Consider the following 19,892-nt stretch of genomic DNA (forward strand, 5'->3'; position numbering starts at 1 on the left):
AGATGATTACTATTTGGCAAGCATTGACCTAAGAGTTCTACATACTAACTCAATGTAATCCTCACAGCAATCCCATGAGAAGATTCTACTTTGTATAATTAAGGATTATCATCTGCATTTTAGATGGAAACTGAGGCCTGGAGAGGCTAAGCCAGTTGCTCAGGCCCTACAGAGCTGGGACCCGAGCCTGGGCAAGCAGTTTCTGCACTCTTAACCACCATACACCCTGCAATTAGCAAAAATGGGAAGTATGCATATTAATACTGTGCAAAGTTATTTTGACAGTCAGACAAAAGAAGAGTGGAAGGCTCTGGCACCAAGCTGGAACTCAATGAACAATACCAGAACAATCAACGGACAAACCCAAAGCACAGCTGAGGCCACTCAGGCAAAGGAAATAGCTGTCGAGGGCATACTGTGCAATTCTCACTTTGTGAGTGTATTTGATCACCTGGCACAGACATCCCATTTTTCAGATGATGAAACTAAGGACCAGGGAGGTTAACTTGTTCATTGGAAGCCAACGAGGATAGGAAGCCAACAACGTCTCAATTACTGGTTATACTCCATAAGCGTGTATGGAACATATTTTTTAAATTGTATTCGTTAATGTTTATTGAGCTCATCCCATGCCAGGTTGTGTGCTCAGCACTCTATGTGCCCTGTCTCATTTTACACTCCCAACCATCCCTGAGGTGGGTTCTCAGATTACTGCCAGTTCACCAGCAGAAAATTCACCCCCAGGCTCACAGCCTCCCCAGAAAGCTAGCAGCTAGGGTCCTACACCTGGGAAGGAGAGGCTCTGGGGTCTGCGTCCCCATCAGCTTCTTTTACTACACCAGCTGCCACTCCAGGATGACTGGGCAGAGAATGTGGAGCAAACCAAGGTCAAGAGCATGCAGGGAACAGGAGGTCACTAGGCAGACCTCCTGGTCTTGGTTCTGAATAGACAGTCTACTAATCGGCACCAGTAGGATCCAAGTATAAACGGACACCTGAGTGGGCAGAAACAGCAGAGCCATGGGCAGGCCTCCTTGCTGCTCCCTGAACACTCCCAGCCTCCCTGCCTTTCTCTTGCTCCCCCTCTGCCTGAGATGCCTGAGCCCATTCTCTGGGGAAGCTCCCCCCTGAGCATCAAGGCCCCTGCACCCTTCACCAGGTGCCCAGGGAGCACCCTCTTCTGGCCTTCCAGCACTTTATCTGGACACTCCTTCCTTCACGTCCTGCCTGACAGCAGCACTCTCGCATGTATCCTGCTGCTCATATCTCTCCTGCTAGAATGGAAGTTGCTTCCAGGCAAGGTGTATATTGGTTTCACTTCTGAATGCCACCAGTATTTGACATATCCTATGTGTATACACTTTTCGGAGGCACACAGGACAACTTCACGTGGCATACGTACAAGGTAGGAAGAGGCACTGGGTCTCTTGGTGAGAAAAGGATACTTTTTTCAATTTCTCTTCAGCTTTTCAGATTCCATTGAAGATAGTCTCAGTCTGGTGACACTGTCTTTAACCTCCAGCATCTGACAGGCTCCCTTTTGCACAAAGCAAGATTTGCCCCAGGCTGACAGCCTCCCCATGAGCTAGGAGCTAGGGAATGAGAACACCATTTTGCTTCATGGCTTTTGCCAACAATTGGGGAGAGGGAAATTGGGAAGACAGTGCACCAGTGACTCAAGTCTGGAAAACCCTTAAACCCACTGTCTGCAAGGTCTTAGGTGTTAATGAGCATCTGTTAAACTAATAGCTGAGTAATCCAGTGAGCAGAATGAGTGAACGGATGAATGAATGATCGTGATAATGACCAGCTCTCCTCCAGCCCCTGCCTTTGCCAGATGCCATTAATCTCTGAGTGGAGAAAAGGAGAGTACTGCTTAAAAGTAGAGGGCCCAGGGTATGTGGGGATGTTAGTTTACAAGAGCTGCTCTCAACTTCTGTCCAGGTGCCCACCTGGCCCAGGTGGGCAGCCTACTGGACTGGCCCTGGGGACTAGCCGGGGAAGGTATGAAGGATGGCTGTTGGGATTTTGACACCAAACACCCATTTCTACCTCTCTGGGTGAGCAAGTTGCCAATTTTCCAGGACAATCACCTCTCTAAGATTCTCAGCCCATGTGCTTTGGGAGGTAATTTCACGCCAGCTTGGAGATGGGCACTTGATATGGGCCTGACCGACCCCCACTCAGCTCCTGGTCAGGGGCCAGAATGTGCCCCCATATGGGCCAGTGACAGTCAGCTCCACGGCTTCTGCATGAATCATGAAGGCAAAAGACCTCTTTCTGCACTTGGCCTAAATCCTAGAAGCCCATCATGTGAAAATTGAGAAGGAAACCAACACAGCAGCAGGTAGAGTCGGGAGATGAGAGAAGCTATGGCCCGACAGTATCACTGAGCAAACAGCAGCTTTTCCTGGCTTTTCCAGTAAGTGGCCCCTAGTATTTACTGTCCAACGTGGCTGAGGTGTTTACCATGGGACCCTGAAAGAATAACCTGGAGGCAGAAGGTGAAGCAGGTGTTTCAAGCAGCAGAGGTGGAGAGAGCTCACATTTAGAGGGTCCATGTGGATCACTACCCTTTCTGCTCTGTTGAGTACTACTTTGAGGAAATCCAGGTCACTAAGAAACCCTGTACCTGTGCCTTCTGCAGCCTGTTGGTCACTAGACTGGGGCTGGTGGAGCTGTTGGTCCAGACTACCTCTTCTCAAAGCAGGAGGGTTTGAAGGATCCTGGCCCAACGGGCTAGAAGTGGTCAAACCCACTCCCAGGCCCATGCTGCTATCTGCCAGCAGAAGCAAAGCGAAGAACTAGCTTAATGAGAGAGAAGGCAAACAGCATTCTTTGAGGACCTACTATGTGCCTTACAGGAGATCAGGATGTAAGTCCCAGCTTGGAGTAGCCATTCACTGTGTGATCTTGGGCCAGTCCTACAATGGGTGTGCAGTAAATATCAGAGGGCTGGTAATGCTTGCCTACAGGCCTGTACTGAAGGCAAGGCTGCTTGGCCATGACTAGGCCTTGCAGAGAGGGACAAGAGGTAGGAAGCTTTTATAGGAAAGAGAAAGAGGGGTCTCTTGAACCTAGATGTGGAAGACATTTAAAACAAAACAAAAACCTCCCTATAGTCATAAGCTGGGAATTGCTATATCGGAAAGGAGATTTCAGGAGGCTTGCCCAGAAATATGTGTGCATGGGGAGAGAAGTGGACAGGGTTGTTAACAACTGAGGTGCCCAAGAGGACCTCCCCCTCTGTGGCTGGGTGATCCTACAAGTCCCTGTGACATAATCATGTTGCCTCAGTACTGAGGACTTTGAAATAATTACGTCCATTCATCTCATTGCAGAGATGGGGAAACTGAGGCCCAGGGAGGGGAAGTCACTTGGCTATAGTCACTCAGTGGCAAAGCTGGAAGGAGAACCCAGGCTGCACCTCCATTTGAGCAGTCTGGAACCTTGGGCATATCTGTTAACCTCACTGTGCTTCAGTTTTCTCCTCTGTAAAATGGGGCTAACAGTAGTCCCCGAGCTCACAGGGCTACTGGGGCATTTCCGGAACATGTGCGTATGACACCAGGCACCATACGTGGCATATGAAAAGCAGGTAAGGCCCATGAACTATTGCAATTTCCAGACTACTCAGGAACTCTTCCATCAGGAAAGAAACCCCCTTTCCTTCCATGTCGCCAGGAACCCAGACTAGAGTTTGGGGACCAGTCACAGCCCACCCCAACTAAAGTCCTGCTAGGCCACATTCAGGAAAGGCCTTCTTAAGGCTCTTTCCTGAGTTGACAACTTCTATCTTTCTTTGTGCTTCACAAGTGGACCCTAACGAGCCTCCTCCTCGATCCCCCATGTCCCCAGCTTTCCGGAGGGTGCCTTAGCTGTTTCCTCCTTGGAGAAGCCCTTGTTTGTGATGGCCATCGCTCCCAGCTGGCCCATCCAACATCGAGGTGGGATAAAGGCAGGCCTGTGCTCACGGCCAAGCTCCCACCCCACCCCGGAACTTGTGGAGAGGTGTGTTTCACGACAGGGACAATGATGTGTAGCCCTTTGCTCTGCCAGCAGTGCCAGCAGCTCTTCCCATCCGGCCGTGGATTAAAGGAGCCTGGGTAAGTGCCCAGGCGGAATAAAGCCTGCAAACATCCTGGGGATGTGCCCCTCCTTGGCAGTAAAACAGAACAGAGGGTGCGGGTAACAGTTTGAGTCTCCTTGAGCTGCACCCTACCTCAACCTGTGCACAGGCACACACGTGTGTGCAAGTGTACATGTATGTGCACACGCGCACACACACACACACACACACATTGCAGTCACATCCTCGGAGCTCAGGGCTAGCTCTGCACTTGGCAGCTGTGTGCCCCACTCACATCACTTCATCTCTCCGTGCAGCGCCCCTGACCTGCTAAAGGGGGCTGATGGTAACACCTACCTCACGGGGTAAAGGGGCCCAGGCATGCCAGGTGTTTACATGGTGCTTAGAGTAGGTGCTCCATACTCTATACTCGGTAATCCTTCTTACAGTAGGTATGTCAAATAATGAAATCACTGTCACATGAACAACACTCTGCTTACCCTCCAGACCAGGTTAGATCCCAGGTTCACTTGAAATGACTTAGTCTCTCCCTGGGGACAATGGCCTTGCCCAAGGGCAAGCATCAGCACAGTTTAGGTCACAGTGGTCTCCCCTGTGGCTGGTGCACAGAATACTGCTTAGGATGATAATGAATATTTAGGGATTTGGGGTTTTCTGGGCTGACTCTGCATGACAATGACTCTAAAAGCGTCTCCATCAGGTTTCACCCAGGCTAATAAATTATGAAATAGATCCACAAGTGGCTTCCTCTTCACCTTGTTCAGACCCCCTCCCCCGACACTAGATTTCAGAGTGTATGTGGGACAATGAACTCTGTGTCCAGATTGGGCTGTAAACTGATGGAATGGCAAAAACAGAGTTTTTGTTCTACCTTGGTGAGGGACCCACAAACAGGTCCCTAAAGAATGAGCAACATCTTCATAAGACCTCTTCCTCAACACCAGTATCTCAATGAAAGGTACAAGTAGATCCTGGAGCAGCCACTGGGATCTGCAGCCAGAATTCCAAACTCCCTCTCCAGACAAGGCAAGGGTGAGCACTGTGGAAGAAGAGCACGGAATCTGGGAAGGAGCCCCTCCAACACGGTGGACCAGGTAAACAGTCCCCATGGAACTGCCTCACTCCAGGGGTCTGCCCTTAGAGCATGGGTGGCCCAAACCAGTTAAATCAAGAATTCCTGGCCTCCCAGTGCCCAGGAAACAGCACTCACCCCAGTGCTCCAAAGTCACTGCAGCTGACCTGGAGAGACCCTAGCCTTGGCCTCCGAGGAGGACCTTTGTCACTCACAGGCTGGTCCAATGGGTTAGGGTTTCTTGCCAATGCCTGAGGCTGATTTCTGAGGACCCCCTCAGGAAGGGAAGAAGGAATCTCGTAACAAGTCCAGTGTCACAGATTCAGAATGATTTTCTTAGGATTAAGGAAACAATGGCTGCCTAGGACAGGGGCAGCTCATCTATTTCTGGCCCTGCTCAGCTCCCCCTGCCCTTCATGGGCCCTGAGAACATGTGTCCAGTGCCCCAACATAAGACAGAAAGCATGTCAGGGACTGAGGGAGACACAATGCCTGACTTAACCACAAGACTCCCACTCAAATAATTTTCCAGGGACCAAAACATGCACTGTCTCATTAAGAAATAAGGCATGTCTGGCAATCATTTCTAAACCACTACCTGATTTAGGGAACAATCTCACTCAAAGAGCATTCCAAACCTGGGCCCCGGGAGGTCCCCCGCTTTTACTTTTTAACTGATTCTAACTAGTCACACAGGTTTCTCGACAACAGCTCAGTTGAATTCCTTTGCTTACAGCCAAACCGGAGGTATTCCAGTATATTCTGCATGCATTTATTCTCTTGACAAGCATTCAGGCATGCCTGCTAAGTGCAAGATGTGTGCTATCTCTTTCAGGTGTTTTTGCATCTCCAAAATACAGATTCCTAGCCTAACTCCAGATCTGCTGGCATTGGTCTGTAAGAACTTGCCCTCCTCCCCCCCATCCTTTTCCTCTTTGCTACTTCTATCAGACACAAGGCACCTAGTTAATTTCCAGGAGCCCCAAGTTCAGGGCAGCTGGAAAGCCAGGGCCATGGCACCCCAGGCCATGGCTCTTGAAGGTGCCTGCTTCCCTTGGCCATCTGCTTCTGTTATGACACGGGACCTGTCATTTCTCCCTGACAAGGTGGTGTGAGGTAGAGCCTCTTACACTGCAACAAGTCCTTGAATGCTGGCAATACTCTGGTTCCATCCTACTGCAGCCTCATTTATTTTGGACCTTGGATTTGGATGTAGAGTGTTGCTACCATTGTGAACTGTAGCTCCACAGGAAAAGTGGGCCACAGATGAAGTAAAAAAATTCTGATGAAAACTATGAACAACAATACTTGGTATTAATAATAATTGATACTTGTTGAGGCTACAGTAAATTCCAGAATGAAAGTAAGCTCTTCACCGCAACTATTTCATTTAATCCTCACAAAAACCCAAAGAGTGAGCAATTAGCATTTTCTCCTTTATACGGGTGGGAAAACTTGAGACTCTGACAACTTAATTATCTTGTCAAGGGTCACACAAATTGTACAAATAGATCCTGGGATAGAAACGCAAGTGTCCTGACTCCAGAGCCCACGGTCTTAAGTCATGGGAAACTCAGTAACTGGATATTTATTATGTTGATCCCTATACTTAGGAAGATCATTTAGGGAAGCAAGAGTCATCACAATCTGAAAATTTAACCCATGAACCAAGCACTTAAAAAATCAGCACTACTCAAATATTATCCTCCACTTAAGACAAGTGTCCAGCCCAGCCCATCAACATTTCGAGTCAACATCCTCAATGGGCTGGTTGGCTGTCTCAGCGATTGACAGAGCAGTGCAAATACAATGCATATCAACTGAAAGGGAGATAGCTAATATTTTAAGTGATGCCGGGTGAAAGCAATGCTGAACAACTACTCAAATCAGGCCCAAAGTGGGGCAGGGTTCCTCAGGTAAGAAGCGAGAGGATCCACTGAGATGAAGAGGTGACAAGAGGCCTTCAAAAGAGAAGAACTTCAATGACAATAGGAATTAAGTGAGGCCCTTGGGAACTGCTGAAGCTCTCCCCAGTATTTTGTAAAAACTGACCTTATGAGCCTGTTGGGAAAATCAAATGAGAAGACAAAGCTCTTCTTGCTATTGTTAACTGTGCCAAAATAATTATGCAGAAGGGAAATCAACACTTTGTTCATACTAAGCATTACTGCAGAGTTGCAACAATAACTTAAGTTTTGTTAAATAGAACATAAAATAGATCACTGTCATAACTTTCAGTTTTGTTTCTCAAAGTAAGTCCTTATAAAAATCTACACCCCCCCCCCCAATATTTACTGTAAATGTTTGGCTTCTATTTGAGGCGATTCCTTTTCTAAATGAAACCTTTACTTGGAATAGGAAGCCCCTGCACTGCTTAGTCAAGCCCTCCCTGCTTCCTACTATAGGAGTCACGCTGCTAAGGCTTAAGCAGTAATACTAGTACCACGGAGACACAGTCAGGTTTTCCCTCCTCATAGCACTTTCCCATCTACTGTTTCATCAGGTGACTTCGAGAACTCCAGAAGTCAAGGAAACTGTGTGCTGTTATCCCACACACTTTGTCACTTCCAAAGCTCTTATCACTTCTGTGATCTCACCTTGACCCCACAGGATAATTGTACAAGGCACAAGTAACACACATTATAAGGCGAGGGAACAGATTCAGATTCGAAGAAATGCCCAAGGTACCATAACTTATTGGCAGAAGCTTTCAGCTTGGCACCCAGGTTTTAACCGCTTCTTCTTCTCATGGGATACAGACTCTCAAGCTTTAGAAGGATAAATGAAAATTCTGCAAACTAGTGAACATTTTCTCAGGCCCATAGAGTCTTTTCAGAAACTATCTGCAAGGCTGCCTTAAAACACCAGAACACATCTTCTTTCCTTTCACAGAAAAGGTCCAATGTCTTTAAGCAAAATAGTGATAATTAGTACATTTCCACTGCCCTATCCTGACTGTTGTAGGTGGAAAATAAGTATCAGAGGAGCTCTAGTTCAAATGCTCAGAATGGAGTGGCCTTGCAAGCCTCTGTTTGGGTCTGCTGCTTGATAGCTTCTCGTCAGCGATACTCTGGGATGGCAGCAACCTCTACTCCCAGCTGAGTCAAGGGAGAAGCACATGGATTATCAAGAAATGCCATCAGAGGAAGACTGAGTTGGGGTGCTGGGATAAACCACTGAGAGGTCAACCCCAATGGACTAGGGAGAAACACTCCTGGAAGCAAGAGTTTGACTTATGCACTATAAGTCAGCAACATCTTTGCAACCAGCCCTGTGTGCTCCTGCTGACAGCATGGTATGATGAAGCAGGAATGTTCTAGAAGCAGGCTGACCCGAGCCCTGTGACCATGGGCAAGCTACTTCCTCTCTTTGAGGCTTGGTTTTCCTCATCTATACTATGGGGATTCATCACTTTCACCTGTTGCGAAAAGTATGTGAGAGAATGTGTATATACAGTTAGCACAGTGCCAGCTGCAGAGTAAACACTCAAAACACAGGCTATGAGAAACAAATCCTAGTGCATGGCACACGATTGCCCTCAATATATGTAACAATATATGTAACAATATATGTTAGGTCTTTCCATCCCAAGAAGGCATTTCTGAGTCCCCTGGTGAAAGGACTTCATGACCTTCAAAACTACTACTATAGCTTTGTGCAAATGGGAGAGGGAACTAAAGTCAAGCGGGTTTGGGGGTGGGAGTTCCTGTGTGCAATGGGAGGTGGGTGCAGAGGCCCTAGGGGCACTCTCAGGGCTGGGGCAGGGGTTATAAGACACCATCTCCAACCTTGTGGAGCCCCGTTGTTCCTTGGAGGATATAAACAGAAATGAGTTGCTTAACTTTGGAACTGAAAATGCCCTTTGCTCCCTGTACAGTGCCCAGACACAGGTACTTGGCAGTGGGCACTGGGTGAGCCCACTGGATCAGGGTGGGAATACTCAGGAGCCCCACATCAGTGCTCTCAATGCAGACACGATGTGATCTCTTCATGTGCATTCATCTCATTCTCGGCTCAGGAATCTCTATTGGCTCCCCAGTTCACTTACAGGCTTCCTTAGCTGGGTCAAGGCTCTTCCTCATCTACCTTTTGAGAGTTCTCTGCCTTTCTACAAATTCCCTCTTCATGCAGTATGTTCTTGTCACTGGGTCCCTTCTTACTTCAATGTCTCAGCATGTGAAGTCTTCCATGACCCCTTGGGCCATCCACCCAATACATGAGTTTCAGCCCTTCCAAGTCCTATAAAACCTAGGACCTCCACAAGGTCTCGAGGGATCCCCCTCTGCTTGAACCCTGTCAGCGTGAATCCAAGCCCACATCTATTTTCACTGCTTAAAACTCGTGTGCACTCATCATGAGCTGAACTGTAAGCTTCTGGGAGGTGGGGGCTGTGCCACCTACACCTGCGATTCACCCATAGCATTTAACATTGTGACCTAGACCCAGCCAAACACCTGCCAAATGCCCTCCCAGTGGCTGAGGACCTCATTGTGCTCAGTGACTCTACCCACTGAGGCTCCCCACCTGGTTCAGCTCCTATTGGCCCCTGGAACCTAGGACCCCTGGTGTGTGCATTTTCCCTCTCCCTTCCTTTGCTCCACACAATTCAGATAAAACCAGACCCACTGGACTTGAGCTGTGTCTAACCTTCCCTACCTCTGAGAGTCTCATCTCTCCCCCACCATCCCCACTGAAACTACCCCCTGTGGAGGGCCAGTTCCAGTGGCTGAGGAAGCAGTTGGAACCAGTGCCTGCAGGGGCAGGATAGTGTCTGAGACAGGCTGCATACCTCACTATGGACGCTGCAGCCTGCTGGCACCAGGCAGGGAGCAGCCCGGCTCTAAAAGTGTGGGATGATCATAATTAGCTAACAACACCCACTTGCAGCCCACGTGGGGAAGTGGCAGGCTCAAATGTTGCTAGCAAGAGATGACAAGGCCTTTCTTCTGCTGACTATGAGTGAATCACCAGGTCATCTGCATGGCTTAAGAAGGGGTCAGGGGATGACCTGGCTGGCCAAAGCCCCGGCAGAGGTGCATCTGACTGACATCTTACTTTTCCTCAAATACATTTTTCATCAGCAAATGACACCTGTACCCTTTTGAAGAGGAATGGATATTCTCTCCCATTTGAAAGGCCTGTTACCTGGAGGGAAGAAGATAAAAACCGCCATCCCAGGTTTAGATCTGAAGCATACCAGCCTTTTGATGTTTAAGATGAGAGGTGGGGATTGAAATCTGCACGCCGCCTCCCCAACCCCCCATGGCTGAGACATCCTCCCCAACCCCCATGGCTGAGACATCCATATCATCCACAGCAAGGCGTGTTCATGTCTGGTCCTTGGGCTGGAGAGGTTTTCCTCAGTCAGCGCTGTGCCTAGGACCCATTACCTACGGAGCTCTGTGCCTACTAAATGCTAAGTAAATGCTTGGCCTCTGGAGGATACTTCACTGGCCCCACCCTGGAGGGCTTGCACCTGAACAAGGCTGTTCTCCCCTTCCCACCGGTCTCTGGTTAGTGTCTCTGCATCCTGAGACAGTCTGAGCACCTCTGATGAGGGCAAGTCTCAGGGGACCCACCGACTCATCTGCCAGCACCTCTTCTAACTCCCTGCTGTGACAGCTGTCACATTGGCTGTGTCATGAGTCTTTGATTATTGCACTGTGTCTCCCAGTAAGTTTCATAAGGGTAGGGATGTGCCTGCTTTGCCCTCCGGGTCTCTCTGGTTCCATGCAAGTAGCTGCTGCCTAGAACACTTTCAGACAGGCAAAGACTCTGGAGCCAGACTGCCTGAGTTCTAATTATGGATCTGTCATACACTAGCTGTGTGACACAGGCAAGTAACATAAATATTCTGTGCCTCGCCTTCCTTATTGCAAAATAAGGATCCGAACAGTACCTACCAAGAAAATGTAAACTTATACACACACAAAAGCTTTGTAAATAAATTTTCACGGTAGTATTATTTATAATAGCCAAAGTAGAAATAATCCAATATTCATTAACTGATGAATGGACCAAAAAGACATGGTATATTCATACAATGGAATATTATTTGGCCATAAAAAGGAATGAAGTAGTAGTATAGGCTACAACATGATGGATGAACCTTGAAAACATGTTAAGTGAAAGAAGTCAGACACGAAAAGCCACATATTTCATGGCTCCATTTATATGAAATGCTCGGAATAAGTAAAGCTATAGAGACAGAAAGTCGATTAGTGGTTATCTAGGGCTAGGGGTAGGAGTGGGAAGAAGTTGAAGGGGTTATGGAAAGGGGTACAGGGTTTCTTTTGCAGTGCTAAAAATATTCTACAAGTGATTGAGGTGATAGTTGCAAACTTTGAATACACCAAAAGCCATGTAATCGTATGTTTTAAAGGGGTTACTTATATGGCATGTGAATTATATCTCAACCAAATTGTTTTAAAAAAATTATAGTTCCAGGCAGCCTGGGTGGCTCAGTGGTTTAAAACCGCTTCAGTTAAAACCGCCTTCACCTGATTCTGGAGACCCGGAATCGAGAACCACGTCAGGCTCCCTGCATGGAGCCTGCTTCTCCCTCTGCCTGTGTCTCTGCCTCTCTCTCTCTCTCTCTCTGTGTCTCTATGAATAAATTAAAAAAATTATAGTTCCTACTTCATAGTATTGTTATAAAGTTTACATGTATCACTTGTGAAAATGTTTAGCTAAACTATGTAATAATTAATATTCATTAAACCTTGATTATGCACTAGGAGCTCCACTAGTAAGCACTTTACAAAGAGAACTTTATTTCAACTTCATGGCCCAGTGAGGTAAGTACTTACCCACTTTACAGACGAGGAAGTTGAGGCACACAGAAAACAAGTAACCCTGCGGTGACATGACTGGTAAGTGGCAGGAACTGGCAAAACCCACACACCAAACCATCACACTCAGAGAGAACAATATTCCCCAAACCCAGGGCCCCTGGACTTAAAGTGGGAACCACTTGGCAAAAATAGACAACATTCTCCTTCACATCAAATGAGAGTGCCCCCGACAGGCCCTACAATCTGTCAGCTGGCATTCTCCCCTTCTAGGCAACTGGCTGAGGGGCAGCTCCCTCCCTCCTCACTCCTCCCCCCCACTCCCCTTCCTCAGTTCTTCAGGAGCCCAGCTGGTATGACTCTGCTTCTCCTCTCTGAGAGCCCCTTCCTTCACGTTACTCTGTGTGTTCTCTGTGGAGCTCTTGGTCCTTATGATGGCCGGGGCTGGTTTCCTCAGTACCTCTCAACGTTTTTAACACAGGACAGAGTCCATCCAATTCAGTTTTAAAACCTTTTTTAAAAAATAAACGTGATCCTATCATATCCCTGTTAAAGACTTTCCAGTGGCTTCTCACTGTGTTTAGAACAAAGCCCATGCTCTTGCCCAAGCTGAAAGGCCCCTCAAGTCTGGCTCTCCAGTCTCCTCCAGCTCCGATGATTTTTTTCCAAGGCTCACTCTACTCCAGCCACCCAGCACATTCTGACCCATGCCAGGAATGCTCTCCTCCTCTCTCTGCATGACTAGCTCCTGGGCTTTCAGATCCTGGTTTAACTGTCACCTTCCCAAAGAGGTCTTATCTGACTGAGTCATCTTAATTAGGTCCCCCTTGCCTATTCTCCATCAAGGCACCATTTTATTTTGCTCATGGAAATTAAGACAAGTGGAAATTTTATGTTAGTTTCTTTGTTTAGTCATCTCTGTTCCCTATAACCCCTGCAACAGAAACTGGTTTACAAGATCCACACAAGCAGGGGACTATGTCTGTCTTGTTCATCACCAGGCCTGCATGGTACGTGTTTAACATGGTTTTCAGGGCTTCTCCATGTTGGCCTTCACCATGAGCCCTTGCTGACATTTTTGGGCCAGATAATTCTTTGCTGCAGGGGAACCGTACTATGCATTGTGGGATGTTTAGTCACATCTCTCATCTCTAACCATTAGATGCACCCCCTCCTCCAGTTATGACAACAAAAATGTCTCCGGACATTGCCAAATGTTCCCTGGGCTGGAGGCGGATGGGGGAGGAGGTGTCAAAATCTTCCCCAATTAAACCACTGATATATCTGTTGAAAGATTGAGTAAGTCAAAAGAAAAGAAAAGAGAATTCATCCATAAGTGCCGCATATAGTTTGAAAGTGGGGCTTCTGAACACCAGCAGAGCTGTTCACCACCACAAATAAGAGTGGAAGGGGAGAGGACATCTACAATCCCTGTGTCTGCAGGATCCCAATAATTTTGCTCCATCAATTGGTATAGATGGTTGGGCAGCTGGTAAGGGGAGTACAAGGTGATGTTCCCTTTTCTTAGAATGTCACCATCATCTTTATATAACCCAAAATCTCCCAGCTCAGTACCAATTTCTAACTATGGTCCTAGTGATTAGAAATAACACATTCTTTGCAATCAAGATTATTAACAATGGCTGATATTTGTAGAGCACGTACACCATCTAGTTTAATACTAGAGCCTGGGCATCATCACCTCCTTGACACACCAAAGACACTAAAGTGGGTTAGTTAGGACAGGTTAGGTAGCTTGCCTATGGGCACAAGCTGTGAGGTGAAGGTGCAGGGATCTGAGCCCACTCAGCTTAACTCCTTGCAATAACAAATTTACATGGATTTCTTAGCAAGTCAGAACACCAACCATTCAATGAACTTTACCCTCTATATAGTTAAGCCAGTTTCTAAACATACAGGAGGGGTATTTGGGATATAGGCTCAATCCCTTTGGCTTGGAGTCCCAAGGAGATTTTAAACCAGAAGGTATTGCTTTTAAAAATAAGAATATGCCCTGGCTCTTCTGCTAAATCCCAAATTACAGAAGCAAAGATGGCAGATCACACTGGAAAGGCCTCTGAAAGTCATCTACTGCTGAGGTTCTCAAACTAAGCTCTGAGAATACATGAGATATAGGAGGCCTCCATATCCAGGCAGGCTAGTGACACTGGGAAGCAAAGGGAGGGCTTCACCCTGCCAGGTACAATGTAGGATTTCACTTGAAATGGCTCCTTTCCACAAAAAAAAAAAAAAAAAAAAAGTTTGAAAACCCCTAATATTGTCCACTGTCCTCACTTTACCGACGAGGAGAGAAAAGTGATTTGCTCTAAGCCACACAGACTCTCCCCTGTCTGTTGAGAGTAAAGGAAAGCATGGACTCTGCAGGTGGATAAAACTGTGTTTGAATCCTGGTTCTGGCATTTAACGAAGTTCTCTCAGCCTCAGTTTAGTAATTTGAGAAATGAGAGTCATCACATCTCCCTTATCAAGTTTTGTAAACAAAAGAACTAATGAAGTGGCAGGAAGACTCTGAGTGTTCAGGTGCTGGTTGTCAGGGCAACCTGGAGATGGCACAGTGGTCAGAACAGGGGCTGGGAAGCCACGAGACAGATCTATGTTCAAATCCTGGCACTTCCTTGCCCAGCTGTGTGACTGTGGGCAGGTCATTTCAATTCCCAAGCTCTAATTCTTCATCTGCTTAAGTGGCTTGCTTCCTTGCTTCCAGGTGTGTTGGGAGGCCCAGACCAGATGAAGCATGCAAAGTGCTTACCACGTTGCATGGGACCTAACAGATGCTCCACAAGCACCTGCTTCTTTCCAACTTCTGTGGCACCTTGTTTGGGGAACTGCTGCAGAGATGTTCCTGTAAGCACCCAGGGTGCATGGACCAGAGACCTCCCCTCCTCCAGGGCATGCAATGCCAAGAACGCTTGGGAGGTGCACTCGCACCAGCAAGAAGCAGGTCTGGGTGATGAGTGTAGCGTGACTTAGAAGCCCCCACCTCACAGCTCCTTCAGAAAGAATGTATTGCATGACTGCACTTTTTATCTTTTTTTTGAGAAGGGGGTAAAAAATAAAGGCAAGAACTTCAAGGTCAGGTTCACTTCCCTGCAGGCTCCTCCTGGGCTGAAGTGAAATTTCAAGAATGCAGCCTCTGGGCCCAGTTTACATTCCCACCCTCTCTGGTATCCAGGATACCAGAGGGACCTGTCGCATTCCATCCCACCAATCAGCCTCCTCAGCCACATCCTGCTGGGGGCAGGGCCCGCCACGGGTTCTTGGGAGAAGCATCACTGCCTTGGCAGGAGGGTCATCCGTTCATTCATTTGTGCAGCATATACGTTCAGAGCTTACTGGAGCCAGGCCCTGGGGGTACGGTTTTATAGGAAAACAGCCCAAGTCCCTGCTCCGGGGGAACTTGCAGTGCAGTGAGGAGCCAGCCAGAAATACTGCGAGTTCTATGAAGTGGCCGCATACAGTGGCATGAGATTGTATACAGGCGGTCTGACCTACTCAGCAATGTTAGAGGAGGCTTCCTGGAGTAAGTGAGGACTGAGCTCAGGACTGAAGGGTGAGTAGTTGTAAACAGGTAAAGAGAGAAGGAAAGAACATTCCTGGTGGAGGGACTGTAATGCCTCTGCAAAGGCTCTGTAATGCCTCTGCAGACTTACTGACAGAATATGGAATGGAGGGTGGGGGACAGGATGGGGTTGGAGAAGCAAAATCAGGGTTAGACTTAGGTGAGTGCTCTATGGGTCATGTTAGAGCATCAAAATGTTTCATGCAAGGGGATGGCGTGTATCAGAATGCACAAGAACTCTATAATAAGATCGTCTTGGAGAATGGAGTGGGAAGGGAGGGTAAGATAAAAAGAAAGGACACAGTGAGAATTTTAGTAGCATGTCCAAGTCCCCAAAATGATGAACTTGGACTGATGGGGTGGGGTAGGGACACAGACAGCTGATGCAGGTAGAGCTTGACTTGTCTTCTTTCCAAATGTTTGCCTCCTTCTGGAAAACCCTGGCAGCCACACCAGTACCGAGCTGTTTCTGGACCGATGTTGCTCCAGAGTAGTCTCTCCATGTTGCAAAGATCACAGAGGTGCTGCCTATCATCATTAGGAACCTGATAAAACATCTGGTCTTGCATCAAGATCACTGCAGGAAGGAGAGCCACCCTCCCATGGTGAGGCTCACATCACCAAGACCACATTATCAGACTTAAAAGCTCTGAAGAGATGATCAAGGATTGTAATGACATATGCATTTTTCAGGCACCTCTGTTGCAAAATGGGCACCTTCCTCCATTTCTAGAAGGGAGTCTATAGATGTTTAACATTATACACAGGAGACATGCTCAAAAAACATTTGAGGAAAGAAGAGAGACAGGGAAAGAAGGGGACAAGAACATAGTTAATTTGCTAGTGAGTAGTTTCTCTGAACACTCATGAGCCTCATGGAGTTCTTGGTCTTGTGAACATGGAAGTACTAGCTGGCTTTCAGCCTGATGAGAAGGATAACCAGACCTGGCTACCCCACATCTGGGTTCCCCCACTCCAAGATCTGGAAGTCAGGAGGCCCAAGATATGGTTGAGACTCTAAAGATTTCTCCTCCTTTTTTAAAGAAAAAAATTGGAGAAAATATAATGAAAAATAAAAAAACACAAAAGTCCATAAACACAGGCAACAAAAACTTTTCCCTCCTCACCCAGAGACGCAAGCCCCTAAAGGAACATGGAAGTGGAGATTTCCTGTGTGTCCTTCCAGAAATATTTTCCTTAAAAAACAACAACAACAACAACAACATTTGTTTCTCTCAGAAAGAGAGAGAGAGAGAGAGAGAGAGAGAGAGCGCAGGAGCATGAGGTGGGGAGGGGCAAAGGAAGAAGCAGCAGGGTCCCCACTGAGCAGGGAGCTCTTATCCCAGGACCCTGGGATCATGACCTAAGTCAAAGGCACTAAACTGACTAAGCCACCCAGGAGTTCCCAGAAATATTTTCATAAACCTACCAGAATGTGCACATACCTAGCATGCACACACACGTGAATATATACGTGTAGGCTGATCATACACACTCTACTCCACAGAGCTAAGAAAGCAAGCCTCAATTACAACAGTCTTTGACACTACCAATAAACTATGGCCCAGTGCTTTCTTTACCTTAGAATATTTCCTTTATATATATTGAAAAAGCTCATTTGGACTTATTTAGATATGCACTTCATTAAACAGCTCTATTTTCCATATATGAAAAGAAAAATAAAAGCAAAATAAACTAGCTAGTTATTGATAAGATGGATCCTTTTCTCAGTGCTGAGTCATTAACACCTGTGTGTCTCTCACGGTGCCACTCTTTGTACCACTGGGCGCTGAGACAGCATTAGCGCTGATAACGTCTCTGTGATTTTCTTCCAAGCTACTGAAAATTACTTTGAGTTCTGATTCTGCTATGTTCCTGATTTTACCAGAAGGTACCAAAGAAAGGTTTTTTAATAAAAGAACAACGGTCTGTCCACAGTCGTTCTTTTTTTTTTTTTTTTTTTTTTTCCCTTTTTTTTTTCCACAGTCGTTCTTAAGTGGTTTGTAGCTAAAACTCAGCAGGACCACAGCACCACTTGCACTAGCAGGAACACCAGAGTTTGTGCATGTGTGGGCAAGGACCATGGCCAAAAGCATTCCTGAGATGCGTTGCCAATTTGAAGATGTTACACACACACAAAAAAAAAACAAAACAAAAAAACACAAGTTAATCTTAAAACTGATAAATTCTACTACAATGCATACATAATCTCCCTCATCTGACTCTCAGTTGACTTGGGGTTGCAAACTCAAGTCACAACATGATCCAGGCAGGTAACTGAGTTAAGTGGAATAGGTATTAACACAAAGTATTAACACAAAGTAGTTTTAAAGTAGTGATTCTCCAAGGGTGGTCCTGGACCAGCAGCTATTTTAATCCTGCGTGGGCCAAATGTTCCATGGAATAGAGAATTCCTTCAATCCCCTCTAAAACACTATATTTATGGTTGTATAAGTATTTTTAACCCCATTTCTTTTTTTTAAAGGTATTATTTATTTATTCATGAGAGACACAGAGAGAGAGGCAGAGACATAGGCAGAGGGAGAAGCAGGCTCCTCGAGGGGAGCCTGATGCGGGGACTCGACCCCAGGACCCCAGGATCATGACCTGAGCCAACGGCAGACGCTCAACCACAGAACCACCCAGGCGTCCCTGATTCCATTTCTTTTAACATAAAATATACTACTCTGCATCTTGTTATTTGCTTAATCATGCATCTTGGAATTCTTTCCCTATCAGCACCTGTAGCTGTATCTCATGCTCGTTAATTATCTACATGGCACTCTACTACATGGATGTCCCTTAACTTACCTATGCAGCTCCCAGCATGAGAGTCAGGCTGTTTTCTGGTTTTGCTGCTCTCACACTCAAGGTTCCATGAGGAAGTAGCAAAGCTGCAGTCTGAAGCAAGACCCCAGTGTGGGAGGGGGGCAGCCTGGTGATCCCAAACTTGGGAAGGGCTGTGTGAATCACCCACAAGTGACTGTCTTGTGGTCAGTTTGGGACTCTGGGGAGGCAGGAAGGGATTGGTTGTAGAGGATTCCGGATGCATCAGAAGATTCAGCAGCTTTAGGGGGGAGGATGGTGAAGAGGGCCCATCTTTTTCTCTATCTTCCTCTTCTTACTCTGCAGAGCCCTGTATCCCCTAAACCGGGCCACTGCCTGCCCACAGTCTGAGACACTCTCACTGTATGCTGCTCCTATGCTCTATGTCCCTTTCTTCTGCCCTGCCAGCCCTACCTGTTTCTAGATAAAGAGAGGAAAGAGCAAGGCAAAGGGGCATGAGTGCCTGTGGAGGTGGAGAAAAGTCTTAGTTTCATTATCCCAGAATTCCCTTCCACCAAATCACCCCCCTCCAGCACATTTCATATACACATATGGTGGGCTTTGTAAGGGTGGGAGTAACAATAATGGTTACTGAACACTATACTGAGCACACACAATCCCAAGTCATTCTCACAATTCTGAAGGTACCTATTGTTAGCTCCATTTTATTGATAGGAAAACTGAGTCTTGGAGAAGAATGCTTTTGCTCATTACACAACACCTAAGTAGCCTCCTTCCACAGAATTGCTCAGTTTTTCAAGGGTTTCTTCCAAAGGGGTGTTTCTTAGGCAGCAAACTGAAGCTCAGAAGTCTTTCTTTTTGTGGCAAGTGCAGGTCCCAGGCCAATCCCAAAGACCTTCCAGTTCAATGAACTATGTCCATGGATGCGGTGAAGGGGACCCAGGCTGGGGGCAGGGGTGGTGGCAGGGGAGTGGAGACTTCTCTCAGTAATCATGTGAGGAACTTACATTTTGAACTAAAGCCATAGTTTTTGATGAATATCGCTTTATATCATTTTACTCTCCTCTTTGTTTAGCTTTCTATCCTTTTAATTATTGTTTTGCCCTGTTCCTTCCACTCATTCACTGACACCCATCCCTGCACCCAAAGGGGTGGAAGCAAGGCAGGTCTTCCTAAGCTCTCCTCCTGTCCAGTGGGCCAGGGGCACAGTCCAGGAATTCATACAATGTGGCAAAAAGGCAGTCTACTGATTCCAGGTTCATTAGCATGGCTCGTTGATTATAAATGCTCCCCTCCCCAGCCATCCCTCTCCCCAAAACACCCCAAACAGCAGATTAAGTTTTAACTTTTGCTGGCAGAACACCTGCTTCTAAAATTCCTCCTCCCTCTACCTCCTAGGATTTACAACACAAAAGTAAACATTTACACTGGTTAAGATTTACCAAAAGGAAGTGTGACCTGGAATGAGTTCTTTGAAGTTAGGTCACAAAAGAAGAAGGAGCGCTTTTTAAATCTATAAAATAAGAAACCTCAAAGCCTTCTAAATGATGTCTGACTCGGGCTTGGCAGTAA

General features: G+C 46.8%; 1 protein-coding gene and 1 long non-coding RNA gene across 6 annotated transcripts in view; one reads left to right on the top strand and one right to left on the bottom strand.

Annotated features, from left to right (window-relative positions):
- WWC1 (WW and C2 domain containing 1) overlaps positions 1 to 19,892 on the bottom strand; it is a 155,521-nt gene that overhangs the window by 103,861 nt on the left and 31,768 nt on the right. The gene's annotated exons all lie outside the window — the stretch shown is intronic.
- LOC111095556 lies at positions 14,216 to 16,783 on the top strand. The gene is made up of 3 exons (XR_005358237.1): positions 14,216 to 15,524; positions 15,981 to 16,138; positions 16,227 to 16,783. It is a non-coding gene; the product is annotated as an uncharacterized LOC111095556 (long non-coding RNA).

The sequence above is a fragment of the Canis lupus genome, chromosome 4 (assembly GCF_011100685.1).
Source record: "Canis lupus familiaris isolate Mischka breed German Shepherd chromosome 4, alternate assembly UU_Cfam_GSD_1.0, whole genome shotgun sequence".
Taxonomy (NCBI): Eukaryota; Metazoa; Chordata; class Mammalia; order Carnivora; family Canidae; genus Canis; species Canis lupus.